Genomic DNA, 16602 nt, shown 5'->3' on the forward strand with positions numbered 1-16602 from the left:
TGGTGGGGGGGGGGGGTCAGATGCAAAGGCAGGGGAGTAGCATTCAGCAGTCTCTGGGAGGCCAACGGCAAAACCGAGCGGGCTTGCCTAGTAAACCATGCGGCCCCCACTTAATCCCTGAGCCATCACTAAATTGCAGTGGGCTCAGGGTAATGGGTGTCCATTAATGAGCCTAATTGACATCCCACCACCTCTGACCAGGAATCCCACATCAGCCCCTTCTGCCCTCCCACTTAATCAGGGGAGGTTTTGCCACCTGCGGCAGACTGAGACATAAGGGCCTCTTATGCGATTAAGTTGGCCCGGCCATCATGTTTCCTGCCATAAGGGGCTGCATTAAACCCTGTCCAGTGTTTCTAGTGGTGCAGTAACATCTCAGTACTCCACAGAACTGTTAGCCTGGATTATGTGTTAATGTCTCTGAAGTGAGAATTGAACCCACAATCTTGTAGAATCAAAGGCAGGAGTGAGCCACAGTTGAAAACCTTTGCCACTGATTCCCACCTTCCCACCCACTCAGTTTGAACCAGAGTCTTTGAAAACTGGTCTAACACTGAGCTTCAAACCTCACACCTTCATTAATTGCTGTTAATGGAGGAAGTTTACAGATTGTCAGGTGTTTGCCTTACTAAAACCAATTAACCTGCATTTGACCTCAGCATGTGATGATTATATATATATATAAATAAATATATATATGTATGCTGTATATATGATGTGTTCATTCAAAAATTTGTTAAAGATAGATATAGTTATGATAATACAATATGTGCTCCTTGGACAGGATAAAATATGACACACAAGACTAAAGCTCAGCCACCGCCACTGAATCCCTTCCCGATTTCCACTTGCTTCTCCTGAAGATGCATGGACAGTTTCATAGACACCTGCTGTTGTTTGGTATTTTAGGCATTCTTCATGTCTGATCAGTGAGATGGTGGGTGGCATGGTGGTATTGTCACTGGATCTTGTAACCTAGGGGTCCAGGCTGTGCAGTGGGGACATTGGTTCAGATTCCACCATGACAGCTTGTTGAGTTTAAATTCAATTAATAAATCTGGAATATAAAACTAGTGCCAGTAATGATGACCATGATATCTATCTATCATCAGACAGTAGAAAGGAAAATGGAGTTGAGGCCACAATCAGATCAGCCGTGACCTTAGTGAAGGACAGAGCAGGCTTGAGGGACCTAATGGTAATTTGTTTGCTTGAATGATCCCTATACAGTGAATATTGGTGGAAAATTTGAACATGGGAGTAGCACAAAGAAATATGGCACTTCCCTTGCTCAAATATGCACGCTATTTAGGAGAATGAACCAATTAGTGAACAGGAACCTTCAAGAACACTGTCCTGCCCTAAACCCTCTTCCATCCCTATCACCAGTGGCTTAGAGGCACTGAGGCTAATTACAGCAATGCCCAACTGAGTTAACATAACTCAAAGCAGATCAGCGATCAGGATTTGGGATCTTTTTGACCATTACGATCCAGTTACATATTTGGAGACGAAGCCTGGACAAGCCTCTCATAAAGGTGTTATCTGGAGCACCCTTCCAATGGTAATTTGGTGCATTGATAAATAATCTAGTTCTGAAGGAGAACATAAAACCATCATAATAAGTACACAGGATCATTTTCATATGAAATTATATGTTAAATATAGAACTGATTTCCCACTTTTCATGTTGTATAATGCTCTTAAAAGAACATTGTCGTTAGGAATATCTGGTTTGCAAGCTCAGAGATTGCAGCATGTAAACTGGGGCCAATTCAGAAGGGGGTAAGAGGGGTTATCAAAAATAGAAACAGGCGATTCAGCGCAGTGTAGTTTCATAAATGTTATTTCGAATAAGAATTAATCCTAGTTAAAAGTGGCCTTTGTGCAATATAACACCACTTTTAGAATGCAGATAGTCAACTACTACTTCATTGACACCTGGTTTCAGAGGATCAGCTTTCCTAGTTTTGAACTCCTCAGTTGACTGTAATGGAGGTACCACTGGAATCAGGAAATGGGATTGCACAGCAGAGCTGTCATTTTTTTTTAAAAAAGGAGCTTTATAACAAGTTTCCAATATAGAGAGTAGTCTGGAGGTTAATCTTTTTCAAAATATTTTTGAAAAAGCGTTTTCTATTTAAAATTACAGAACCGTTTAAAGTGTTCACAGTAGGATATTACAAAGGATAAAGTCTCATACTACAGAGCTCCCGTTGAGTCCTTGGACAGATTTTCCCATCAAAGACCTCTCACAATTTTAGTTCTCCTAGAAGCCTCGTTAAGAAATTTCCTAAGCCCCAAGCTGTGGAATTCCCTTGCTAAACCTCCCTGCTTCTCTATCGCTCTCTTAGCCTTTAAGATGGTCCTTAAAACCTACCCTCTTTGAGCAAGGTATACAATAATACACAAGAACGCTATAACACAAGGATTAGGAGCAGGCGTAGGCCATTTGGCCCCTCAGTGCTATGACATTTGATAAGATCATGGCTGATGTGATTGTGGCCTCAAATCCACATTCCTGGCTGCCGCCCATAACCCTTGACTCCCTTGTTGATCAAAAATCTGTCTAACTCAGCCTTGAATAGATTCAATGACCCAGCCTTCACTGCTCGCTGGGGGGAGGGAATTCCAAAGACCAATAAACCTCTGAGAGAAGAAATTCCTCCTCATCTCAGTCTTATATGGCAGACCCCTATTTTAAACTGTGTCCCCTCGTTCTAGACTCCCCTAGAACTCCTTATGTGGCTCGGTGCCAAATTTTGTTTGATTAGGTTTCTGTGGAGCACTTTAGGATGTTTTATTATTTTTAAGGTGCTGAATAAATGCAAGCTGTAATTGTTGTATGTTCCCCTATGGTGCTCGTGGGCTTGCTCTGAAGTATTGCACCGAATTCCGGACTTGTGGCTCCATTTGACTGCTCTGGATTCGTACACGCTCTGTACTCCACAGTGGGTTCATCAATACTCCAGGCTGTTTGCTGCACTCTCTTGATATGTAATAATAATTTGCAGCAGTTAATTATTTCTGCTGTCTGTTTCATTCACATAACACAAGCTCGGAAGTCTTCCTCCAGGCTTTCAGCTCCTGACCTTTTTCTCCCCTCTGCCCTTCACCCCAGACCTCCAGCTCTATTCTGGTGGCGAGGTGCAGAATGGCTTCTAGTACCTGTCTCCATAGTGGCTGCTGGTTATGTTGCATTCAGTCCTGGGCACCACTGCAGGAAGACTATACTGGCTTTGGAGAGAGTGCAGCACTGATTCACCAGAATGACACTGATGTTAAAAGGGTTAAATTATGAGGCTGCCTAGACTAGGCTTGTATTCCATGGAAGTTATATTAAGTGGTGATTCCATTGAAATTTTCAAGGCAGCAAGGGGAACTGATAGGGTAGATGGAGAGAAACTATATCCTCTGGTAGGGGAGTCCAGATCAAAGGGATAGAACCTTAAAATTAGAGCTAGGTCAATCAGGGGGGATGTCAGGAGGCATATCCTCACACAAAGGGTGATGAGGAGTAGGGGGGTCAAATAAAAATGTCAAAACTGAAATTGGTAATTTTCTGTTTGGCTTTGGGCATATAGGTATACAGACTCATGATGGGTGGGTGATACAGATCAGCATGATCTAACTGAATGGCAAATAGGCTTGAGGGGCTAAATAGCCTCCTCCAATTCCTATGCTCCTATACTGTGGGGAGTGTCCTAGTAGCTGTGATTTGACTGACTGCTGATAGTGTCGGGCTCATTGTAGACTGGTGGGTCAGTTAACCTTCCCGGTCTTTATAGCTTAGATATTCACTCAATATACACCCTAAGTCATCAAAGAGTCTGTTTTCTGTGGTTTAATAGTGTGATTTGTTTTTATACATTGTAAAGAATTTTTAAACCTATTTTGTTAAATGTACTCCAAATAATCTGAAAAAAACTTTAATGTTCTGTGAGGATCCCAGACTCTCCTCTACTGAAAGAAAATCTTCTGCATGATCTTCAAAAATGGTCACTAGGCAACTGTTCTGGTGGTATAGGGTCCCTCAGGCCACCATTTTGTTTTTAGTCACTGAAAAATGAAAGTTGGTTCTATAACTATGACATAGCTACATTTCAGGACAAAGCAGCCCACTTGATTGGCAACCCATCCACCACCTTAAATATTCACCCCCTCCACCACTGATGCACAGTGGCAGCAGTGTGTACTATCTACAAGATGCACTGCAGCAACTCACCAAGGCTCTTTCGACAGCACCTTCCAAACCCGTAACCTCTGTAACCTAGAAGAACAAGGGCCGCACATACTTGAGAACACCATGACCTGCAAGTTCCCCTCCAAGCTACACATCATCCTGACTGTTAACAATATCGCCGTTCTTTCACTGTCACTGGGTCAAAATCCTGGAACTTCCTTTCTACCAGCACCATGATTGTACCCATAACTAGATGGACAGCAGGGTTCAAGAAGGCAGCTCACCACCATCTTGTCAAGGGCAACTAGGGATGGGCAGCAAAAGTTGATCTTGCCCGCAATGCTCACATCCCATGAAATATTTTTTTAAAATCTACTTATATGGGGCTACAGTTGCTGGAGATTCTGCCCAACAATCCTGACTGGGTATATTCCAGCTCACAGGAAGCCGAAACAGAATCACTTTGGAAGCAGTTCTCGTTGTAATATAAGGTGATTTTACACTAGAGCAATGTAGAATGGTTTCAGGTGCACTGTTCCTCTGCCAGTGGCTACACTTCGAATGAGCAGCACAGGCTGCGGACAACTCCCACTGACCCACTCAATATGCAAGCTACAGAGAGGAGCCAGTCCCAGGTATCATTGCAATTGAGTCTCCCTAATATACAGTTAAGCCCAGCAGATCCACTAGGACCAGAGTCCATGTCTAAACAGTGTGGAGCAGTGAATAGAGAAAGAAACCACGGCACAACTTGAAGAAGAACGGGGCAGTTCAACCCAGTACGCTGGCCAATATTTATTGCTCAGCTATCAACACTAAAAGCATATTATCTCATTGCTGATGTTGGGACCATGCTGTGAGTAATCTGGCTGCCATGCTTCCTAAGGCACAATAGTTATGGCATTGGAAAAACTCTTCATTGGTTGCAAAGTGCTTTAGGATAATAGTCAAGAAAAGTGCTATATAAATGTAAGTTCTTTCTTTCATATATAAGGTATGTTAATTGGACAGAGAACGTAAGTTGAAAGCAACACTTTGTTATGTCAAAGCAGAAGTACAAGAGGCTGCATGATCCAGGTTGTGAAGTGTACATTTGGGACAGGTATCAGGAGCATTTCTTTATACAGAGGGTGATCAATAGTTGCAATGTATTGCTAGGAAGAGTGGTTGAGGCCACTGAGGGCACTGGCTTTGCTAGGTAGCGTAAGAGGTAGCGTAAGAGGAAGATGCAAATGCCTGTGTTCTGAAGAAATGTAATCAGGTTGCTTTTGTACAGCTGTACAGTCTTACTGCCACCAACTCCTGATGTGTGAATCTGTCCCAGCCAGTGGGCACACCACAGTGAACTTGCTGCAATCTCTGCAATCAGGCTCAGATCACTAAAGAGCTAATGAAAAAAATTAAATGCACCTTCCTGACCACCAGCCCTAGCAAATCAAGCAAGTTGCTGTCAACTGCACAGGACATGGGCTTTAGGAAGGGCAGTAGTACTAACAGCAGCAGAGCAATAAAAGCAGCAACTTCAAAAGGGCCCTTCTTTAAATCTATCTTGTGAAACCTGACCAGATTAGCATTTTTAGTGGTGAAAATGAAGGAATCAGCTGCAACACCATGCATTACAAAGGGACTTAACCTTATTACAATACAATAGGACTGCCTTTCCACAACAATGAACGGAGACATCATCTGGGCTTTTAAGTGGAGGAAGTATGCATGTTGGAGCAGCAGGGCTGCAGTTCCATTGCTTTGGTCTCTATTCACGCTGAGTACACACGGTCACCTTTGAAGCACAGGATTTTTGTGTGTGCTGTTTCCAGGAGGGCCCAGGCAGTGTTGTAGTGCAGTGGAAGAGCCGAGAGCACCTTGGAGCAGTTACAGTTGTAGAACTATGCCACCGTACACAGACGAGAGCAAAATAAGTCGATTAAACCCATCCCACAGTAAGTGACTCCGAGAGATTTTGAGTGAATTTTGTGCCAAACTTGATTTACAGAGCTCACAGCTCACCCATCATAGAACTGAGACCAAGAGAGCAGCAGGGCCCAAAACGGAGCAAAGGAATGAATAGCTACTCAGTTCCCTTGTCAGCTGGGGCTGAGTTAGCAGCACTCCCTCCTGTGAATCACCAGGTTCAAGTCCCAACCAGGGCTTGAGAACAAAAATTAAGGCTGAGGCCCCAGTGCAGTTCTGAGGGAACTCTGCCTCATCGGAGGAGATGTTGAATCGAGTCCTCGCCTGCTGGTTTAGGTGGACATAAAAGACTCATGGCACTATTTCGAAGAAGAGCAGATGAGTGTCCTGGCCAATATTTATCCCTCAATCAACGTTGCAAAAATACAGATTATCTGGTCGTTATCACATTGCTGTTTGCGGGCAGCAAATGGGGGAAGGATGGTTTGCTAAGTGCAAATCAGCTGCCATGTTTCATACCAAAACAAAAACAGAATTACCTGGAAAAACTCAGCAGGTCTGGCAGCATAGGCGGAGAAGAAGAGTTGACGTTTCGAGTCCTCATGACCCTTCGACAGAACTTGAGTTCGAGTCCAAGAAAGAGTTGAAATATAAGCTGGTTTAAGGTGTGTGTGGGGGGGGCGGAGAGAGAGAGAGAAGTGGAGGGGGGGGTGTGGTTGAAGGGACAAACAAGCAGTGATAGAAGCAGATCATCAAAAGATGTCACCAACAATAGAACAAAAGAACACATAGGTGTTAAAGTTGGTGATATTATCTAAACGAATGTGCTAATTAAGAATGGATGGTAGGGCACTCAAGGTATAGCTCTAGTGGGGGTGGGGAGAACATAAAAGATTAAAAAATATTTAAAAATAATGGAAATAGGTGGGAAAAGAAAAATCTATATAATTTATTGGAAAAAAACAAAAGGAAGGGGGAAACAGAAAGGGGATGGGGATGGGGGAGGGAGCTCAAGACCTAAAGTTGTTGAATTCAATATTCAGTCCGGAAGGCTGTAAAGTGCCTAGTCGGAAGATGAGGTGTTGTTCCTCCAGTTTGCGTTGGGCTTCACTGGAACAATTCAGCAAGCCAAGGACAGACATGTGGGCAAGAGAGGAGGGTGGAGTGTTAAAATGGCAAGCGACAGGGAGGTTTGGGTCATTCTTGCAGACAGACCGCAGGTGTTCTGCAAAGCCGTCGCCCAGTTTACGTTTGGTCTCTCCAATGTAGAGGAGACCACATTGGGAGCAACGAATGCAGTAGACTAAGTTGGGGGAAATGCAAGTGAAATGCTGCTTCACTTGAAAGGAGTGTTTGGGCCCTTGGACTGTGAGGAGAGAGGAAGTGAAGGGGCAGGTGTTGCATCTTTTGCGTGGGCATGGGGTGGTGCCATAGGAGGGGGTTGAGGAGTAGGGGGTGATGGATGAGTGGACCAGGGTGTTCCGGAGAGAGCGATCCCTACAGAATGCCGATAGGGGGGGTGAAGGGAAGATGTGTTTGGTGGTGGCATCATGCTGGAGTTGGCGGAAATGGCAGAGGATGATCCTTTGAATGCGGAGGCTGGTGGGGTGATAAGTGAGGACAGGTGCCATGTTTCATACAGTGACTATACTCCAAAAAGTATTTCATTAGCTGTGAAGCACTTTGAAACATCCAATGGTTATATAAGGTGCTATATAAATACAAGTCTTTTGTTTTTTTTTCAGTTTGTTTTAGTTGCATTCTGGGCGAGGTAAGAATATTAGTCCAGAACATTGAGATTTGTTCTTCTTTCAACAGCAGCTGGAAGCCACCTGAGGGTTCAATTTCCTTTCAAAGAAATTAAGTTGATTTTTTTTAACACAGCAGCCAGAAGCATATAAAATATCAGTATCACTCCAGGGAGCGCAACAATTTACAGTAAGGTGCTCTTAATAAATATTTATTTACCCTAACACTACATTAAATTACTAATGAGTTGGGATCCTTTCAGGTAGATTGATCCTTATTCCTATCAGAGACAATATAAAATAAGGGGTACAACTCTAAAGGGTGTGCAGGAGCAGAGGGACCTGGGTGTACAAGTGCATAAGTCACTAAAGGTGGAAGGACAGGTGGAGAGAGCAGTAAATAAAGCCTACAGTATCCTAGGCTTTATTAATAGGGGCATTGAATACAAGAGCAAGGAGGTTATGCTGAACTTGTTTGGAAAACTAGTTGGACCTCAGCTGGAGTATAGGAAGGATGAACTGGAGAGTGCAGAAGAGGTTTACAAAAATGGTTCCAGGGATGAGGATAGATTGGAAGAAGTTAGGACTGTTCTCCTTGGAAAGGAGAAGGCTGAGAGGAGGTTTGATAGAGGTGTTCAAAATCATGAGGGGGCTGGACAGAGCAGATATGGAGAAGCTGTTCCTGCTCATAAAAGGATCAAGATTGAGACGGCACAGATTTAAAGTGATTTGCAAAAGAAGCAAAATGTTTTCACACAGCGAGTAGTTAGGTTTTGGAATGCACTGCCTGGAAATGTGGTGGAGGCAGGTTCAATTGAGGCATTCAAGAGGGCATTGGATGATTATTTAAATAGAAACAATGGGCAGGTTTACGGGGAAAAGGCAGGAGAATAACATTGAGTCATAATGGTCTTTCAGAGAGCCAGTGCAAATACGATGGGACGAATCGCCTCCTTCTGCACCGTAATAATTTCTGTGATCTTGTGATTCTGGTCGACATCAACGATACTTAGAGCTACTTGTGGTGCAGGTTGCCAACTCTCCAGGATTGCCCTAAAGTCCACAGGAACTAAAAATTAATCTCCCAGCCAAACAACCTAAGGGATAAATCATTTTTTAAAAATTGAACTTTTTTTTCAGTTTCCTTGAATGCTTCAATTTATTAGTTATCAAAAATATTGAAGATGAGGAAAAGACTGTTTCCGAATGTGGGGGGGGGAGGTGGGGTGTGGGGGGAAGTTGGAGGTGGGAAGTCATGTGATGAAATCTCCAGGAATATCTCCGACCAGAGTTGGTAACACTTGTTGGAGTAGGGGATGAAGAGAAATAAAAAGCCATTATCTTTTTTTTTCTATTGGGTGCTGATTGAGCTGTTCTTTTGTTATCTGTTTACATAACAGATTTCTGCCACTCATACATTTCTTCCCACCGGTCCATCTTTCTGAGAGATCTCCAGCATTTAACCCCATTAAGGCCTTTCGGTAATACAGATGCTGATCAAAGAGTGCGCCGCATTTCAACAAGGTTGCAAACGTATGAGGGAAGCCATCAAGCTCATAATTCCACAGATACTACCATTACTGCACTTAACTGCCCCTGAATAGTTCCAGAATTTTTTGCCTCCACTACTCCAACTGGAGTGGACATATGGACATATGAACATATGAATTAGGAGCAGGAGTAGGCCTGCTCCACCATGCAATAAGATCAAGGCTGATCTGATTTCAACCTCAACTCCATGTTCCTGCCTACCCCCAATAACCTTTCACCCCCATTGCTTATTCATAAAAATATTCAAGGACTCTTCTTCCACCGTCTTTTGAGGAAGAAAGTTCCAAAGACTCACGACCCTCTGAGAGAAAAAAATTTTCCTCATCTCTGTCCTAAATGAGCCACCCCTTATTTTTAAGCAGTGACCCCCTCCTACTAGATTCTCCCACAAGAGGAAACACCCTCCCCTCATTGACCCTGTCAAGAATCCTCAGGATCTTAAATGTTTCAATCAAGTTACCTCTTACTCTTCTAAACTCCAGCAGATACAGACCTAACCTGTCCAAGGCCTTGTGGTGCAATGGGTAGCACACCTGGCCACTGAACCAGAAGTTCTGGGTTTGAGTCTCACCCCAGAACCTGATAGCTAAGGAAGGTGCATTCAATAATGTGGCCTAATGGGTTCTGTGTTAATGTGCAAATCATTCCAACACACCCCAATGGCAGTCTGTAAGAACGCAAGAGATTCTTGGTTGGCTACCAGAACTCCAGGCTACAACATGCATGTAGAAGTGTATGTTGCCACAGCAACTCGGACTCACTGAGTGAACTGTAATGCACCACTCAAGGGATGGCAGCTTGCCATCACTATTAGTATATATGTGTTTCACACACAGCTCTGTTGCTGATATCTTCAAGCTTTCTATCAATGTATATATGCTCTTATGTGCCTAGTTTAAATAAATGAACCCACAACATATTTACCCAATCCCTTATGGGTGATTGGTGCCTTTGTATCATTATAAAAACATAACATGGTGCATAGCGGTGGTCAAACAGCCTTGCAGCAAGATTACGTACAGGCATGACATGGTGAACAGTCTTAGGTCATGCTACATGGCATCAGCCGACCCTTGATGTTTTGGTCAGGCCACAATGAGTTTGCAGTGTTGAAATCGCAGTGTAGTGACTGCAGAGAAAAGCTTTGAAGACACAGGCTAGGATAGAGCTCAAGAGCTGGTAAGCAGACGATCCTTCAGGGTGAGATTGCAGTGCAAAGCCTGTCAGTACAGTGAATGGGACTGTGTGTTGAGAAGACCAGCACCAGTCGGGAAAAGCGGGTGATGAGGGTGTGGATTGGATCGATAGCGAGTGAGGGAGAGTCAAACAAAAAAGCAAACAAAACCATCATAAAAATTGAGTCAGAGAAGGTTGCAATTATAACGGGTGGCTTTGAGAGTTGCTGAACAATAAGTTGAATAAAACAAGGAGGAATGTCAAAATGTCCACAAAATTCCCCAGTTTGAATTGGGATGTAGCTGACCTACTGGTGTACAGAGCTAAGTGTTCTTGATTCAGGTGTGTCTGACCCAGATAAGAAAGCCATAAAAATTCACCTACTAATTGGGAATAAAGGCCTACACAGTCTGAGCACATCAGGATTAACAGCAGAAGAACAGAAGGATCCCCAAAAGATTTGGAGTACATTGGAAGACCAGTTCAGAATCAGGGTAAACTTCCATATTCATTGCCTAGAGTTCGTGTCATTTTCATTCAAACGTCAGTCCTTCTGGACATTAATTAATGTGGTGTGGGGGGGGGTTGGGGGGGGGGGGGGGGGGGGGTGGTGGGGGGTGGGGGGGGGGGGCGGGGGGGGGGGGGTGTTGTGCTGTAAACATTTGGTGTGTTTTAGATTCTTTTACTATCCAGCAGTATACAGTATTGCATTGGCATTTCTCTCTGCTGCTACCAACGCTTGGTACTTTCTACATTACAACTACCCACACTTGAAAAAAAAGACTTCATTGGGTGTACAGTGCTTTGGGACATCCTGTGGTTGTAAAAGGTGCTATATAAATGCAAGGCCTCCAACCCCCACCCCCCGACCCCCACAAGCCTTCTTGTATCAGCATGGATCCATTTCCGTGAACTTTTTGTGGCTTGGTTTTAAAATCATGTAACAAATATCAGCAAAAGAATAGAAAGCAGTTCATACACACCATGGGTTCATCAAGCCAATACCTGTTTCAATTCTGGGCGTGTTGAGACAAAGCCTCCTGTACTTAAGGTGGCTTCCTGCTCAGTATTGCCTGAGTAAACTTGCTACAGCAATTGCTCACACATTGAGGTTTTATTTAAACTTCAGCTGTTGTTATTGTTTTAGAGGTCTCTTCTTTTCCTCTGCCCTACTCCCAACCCAGTTTGGTTTTTGTGAGCCATTATGTAATTCCCAACCGCAGATTTATTTTTATTCTTTGATGACTTACTCAGTAATAAAATTACAGACCCAACCAAGCCACTTTAAGTCAGATGCATTCCAGCTGTGAAAATTTGATATCAGTGGGGGAAAGAAGATGTGGTATTAGGGACACTGTCCTTGTTAGATATTTTTTACTGTAGGATTTTTTTTTACAAGAGGACTCTCAGTAGGACCCTCTTTGCCCAGATACTGTGCCTTTGCAAATAGTAGTCTCTCTTCTGCCACACACTTTGTTGGCCACTCCACGAGCTTCAAGGGGAGGGACACTGGAGGAGACTTTTCAATTTGGGCAGGCAGCCTGTATTTTTTGAATACACTTGTCCACCCACAGGCTTGCCCTATTGATGCACTGGCCCTCCTTACACCCTTGGGTTCTCCACGTGGTCAGATCACGGACTCAATTGCTCCGTCTTATGTCCATGTTCTGATGTTGCACAGCTTTGCTCAGTCTCTTTGAGAGCTCATCAACTCCCAATCTAATCTGACTATCCAGTGCAACACTGAGAGTGCAGCAATGCTTAGTTTGATTAGCCAGGGTACTTCAATTAAGGAGAACACTACTAAAACCTACGCAGTAAAATGGGAGCCAATTTTTCCACACAGAACAAATCTCTCCTTCCATAAAGAAGCTGAGTTGTCACTTGCCAAAATGACAGTTTTTAAATTAGTTAGTACATAAGTTATTTCACGACCATTCCAAAATCTATCCTTAACCTACCCCAGCCAGAATTACTTAGAATGTACAGCACAGGAACAGGCCATTTGGCCTGACAGATCCATGCTCCCGTTCACCATTCACCCCTCTGCTTGCTTACCTACATTGGCTCCATCCATGGCCTCCCTATCTCTGTACAGTAATCTCCCCCATCCCCACAACCCTCTGAGCTATCAGAACTCATCTAATTCTGGCCTCCTGAGCATCTCCGATTTTAATCCCTGTACCATTGGTGGCTGTGCCTTCAGCTGCCTGAACCCTAAGCTCTGGAATTCCCTCCCTACACCTCTCCATCCCTCCAGCTTGCTTTCCTCCTTTGAAACGCTCCTTAAAACCTACCTCTTTGACCATTTGACCTATTATCTCCTTACGTGGCTCAGTGTCATACTTTGCTTTATAACGCTCCTGTGAAGTACCTTCAGAGGTTTTATTATGTTAAAAGTGCTATATAAATATAAGTAGCTGTTGCTCCATACGAGCCTCTTCCCACTCCTCATCTAACTCTATTAGCAAACTTTCTATTTCTTTATTCTTCATGTTTATTTAGCTTCCCCTGAAATGCATCCATGCTGTTCGCCTCAAACTGATCCATGTGGCAGTGAGTTCCATATTCCTACCACCCTCTGGGTTAATAAGTTTCTCCTGACTTGCAAGTGAATACACTTCAAAAATAACTTTGTTAAATGTAAACCACTTTGTGATGTATTGTTGAAAAAAGAGACATGTCAAAGCTTTTTGTCTTGTACTCATCAGGACATTTCACAAGAATACCAATATAAGGGGAAAACATACTTATGGAATATAATCTCATACAGTATCAATTGTTGTTTGTTACCCATGTTGGTATTCTTGCAAAGTATCCTGATGAGTGCAAGATGAAAAGCTTTGACATGTCTCTTTTTTCAGCAGTACTCAAGTTCTGTACTATCAAATGACTACTTTGTGATGTCCTGAAGTTGTGAAAGGTGCTATATAAATGCAGGGCTTCCTTTTTTTCATGCCCATCTTCTCAAGGGCCACCTTTCCCAGCCTTCTCGAGGGCAACTAGGGATAGGCAATAAATGTTGGCTTTGCCAGCGATGCTCACATCCCAGGATCAGGTAAAAAAGAATTTGAAGAAAACACCCAGGCTTCCAGTAAAGGCTGCCGGTTGGTGATCAGGTCTAGTAACACAGGCTAATATTCCCCTCCCTAACCCAGAATGCTGAGGTCCATTGTAACACCTCTAATGTGGTCCAGGGCAGAGATAAATAAGCTCAGCACACACCAAGAGTCAAACCTGTGACTTGCCTGGGGTATTGTAGCTCCATTGCTCAGAATCAAAATTCATTGATCTATTGGCAGGGTGTGAGAATCAAAATCTATTGATCTAGTGGCAGGGTCTGAGAAGCTAGTTCTTGCCAAAAAAAAAACCCAGCATTGCTGCATCTAAAAATACAAAGTGCAACACGAGTCAAGTCTCAAAACTGATTAACAAAGTGTTGCCTCACTTCTGGAAGAAGGTGCAGTCTACCTTTAAAAATACAAACAGTTAAATCCACCCTGTGACAACACAGACACATTTCCCAGTCTACCTGATACTGTACTGTTTCCAAACGCTTCAGTTTCAAACAGCAACAGAGAAGCAATTTGCATGATCTAGCTCTTCCGACAGAGAAGGCTCATCTTTACAATGCCCCTCGTGATAATGCACTGCTTTACTGGCTCTTAATAAAACAAGTACATTATAATGAATAGTTAGAAGGATCAGTCATGTGTCTTAATCTAGAGAACGCTGCCTTTATTCTGCAAATAGAGATGTGGAGCACTTACTTTATCTTTAATGTTGGCACTTTTAAGTGGATAGATTTAGACTGGCATGCTCAGTGGCACTTTTCAAGTGTGGCTCAGGGCTACTCTGGATACTTCAGCTGTGTTATGTGGCACAGAGACCCACACATCAGGAAGGTCCAGCGTTCAAATCCTGAATTCTGCTGGGATGTGCCAACCGGCTGCCTTATTCCTGTCTCGTGCTCCACGTCAGGGTAGCAGACGGAAACACTATGACTGGCAAGGTGTTAGGGAGCAGACAATTGACAAGAAAATCCAGCATTCCTGGTTCTTGCCTAGAAAGTGTGTGTGGACATCAGCTGAAAACAGAACTGGCCTCTGCTGTAATCTTTCCACTGACACCAAATATAATTACCAACATACACATGTAGAATGATGACTTGCTTTTAGGTCTGCACCTCCTAAATGACTCTCTTGTCTTGAGCACCTTATGTGGTTCAAAATAAAATTCTCTAAATCGTGAACTGTAAAAGGTCTGTATCTTCTGCAAATGTTTCGTGAAGAACCAGCAGTGCCTGTTTAGTGCCACACTTTGCAATTGCTGCTAGAGTGGTTATGGAAGCAGAGTTCCTGCACCTTTAATATGGACTCTGTAAACCCTAATGACAGCACTTAGAATCATAGAATCTTAACAGTGTCAGAGACTATTCAGCCATCAAGACTGTGCCAGCTCTTTGAAAGAGCAATTCCATTACTCCCAATCCTCTTTCTCCAAAAATACAAATATTTTCCATTTCAAGCATGTATATAATTCTCTTTTAAATGCTACTGTTGAATCTGCTTCTATCACCCTTTCAGGCAGGACATTACTTGTTTAATAACATTTCTCCTATCTTGCTCTGGTTGTACTGCCAATTATCTTAAATCTGTGCCCTCTGTGGCTATTGATCCCCTGCTGCTGGTAGAAACAGTTTCTCCTTGTTTGTTCTGGCAAAACCCCTCACAATTTTAAACAGCTCTATTAAATCTCTCCTTAACTTCATCTGCTCAAGGGAGAACAATCCCAGCTTCTCTAGTCTTCCCAGATGACTGAAGTCCCTCATTCCAGGTACCATACTAGTAAATATAAAAACAAAACAACTGTGGATGCTGGAAATCCAAAACAAAAACAGAATTACCTGGAAAAACTCAGCAGGTCTGGCAGCATCGGCGGAGAAGAAAAGAGTTGCCGTTTCGAGTCCTCATGACCCTTCGATAGAACTTGCGTTCGAGTCCAAGAACCACTACCATACTAGTAAAGTCTCCTGTGCACCCTCTCCAACATCCTGACATTCTTCCTAATATGTGGTGCCCAGAACCGGACACAATATTCCAGCTGGGACTTAACCAGTGTACATTTAGTGTGATAAGAATTTGACTGTGGACACATTGCAAAGGCACTGTTTAAGTCCATTGCTAATCTCCACCTCCCTGAGTTGATTGAATTGGTTTCCAAAGGAATGTAATTGGTTTTAACAATGCTCCAGCATGTAGCGTCTGAGAAAGTGCAAATTATTTTAAACAAATTTATTTAAGCTGTTTGGCTGCAGTTTCTTAGGTATGTTTTTTTTTTATTAGGAACAGAGCTTGAGAGGATTCATTCGCAAGCTGCTCCTGTCTGCGTATTGCTGTTTGTAATCATTTCAAATAACTCGAGTATTAGGTAAAGAACCGGTGTTGAAGTTTCTCGAGTGTACAGAATGCAAAATAACATGTTGGAATTGATTTTCTGTCAGCTCTCAGTCATTGCCAACACAACCAAAATAAATAAAGTTTTAAATCTCTGTAAATACCATAGTCTCGCTGGGAGCAGTACTAGTTGTTATGACAGCACAAGGCACATGACTAGGAGTGAGATAACCCAAGGCCTAAATGTAGGAGGGGGAAGGGGTGGGAGAAAGAGCAAGAGCTAATCCAGATGCTTCTTCACCAGCACTTAGATTTTATCTTTGTTGGACAGATGTAAAAAATTAAAGCATCAATTAGCTGGTCATTTTAGATTTTCCTGGAATAATGCGATGCGAACACCATTTCAGTTCCACTCCACCCCCATCCCCAGTACATTATTTTGACTAAACAATTATACCCGGCGTGTCACACACCACAGAGTACCACACAAGCGATGATGCTTGGAAAACACATTCTGGATGATATACAGCAATGGAACAGATCAGACTTTTCTTTACACGTGTGAATCAGCTAGAATGTATACCAGCATCAGGGATTTAACTGATTTGTGTTCTGCAAATTTTATTCCCTTAAAAGG

The sequence above is a fragment of the Carcharodon carcharias genome, chromosome 16, assembly GCF_017639515.1.
Source record: "Carcharodon carcharias isolate sCarCar2 chromosome 16, sCarCar2.pri, whole genome shotgun sequence".
Classification (NCBI taxonomy): domain Eukaryota; kingdom Metazoa; phylum Chordata; class Chondrichthyes; order Lamniformes; family Lamnidae; genus Carcharodon; species Carcharodon carcharias.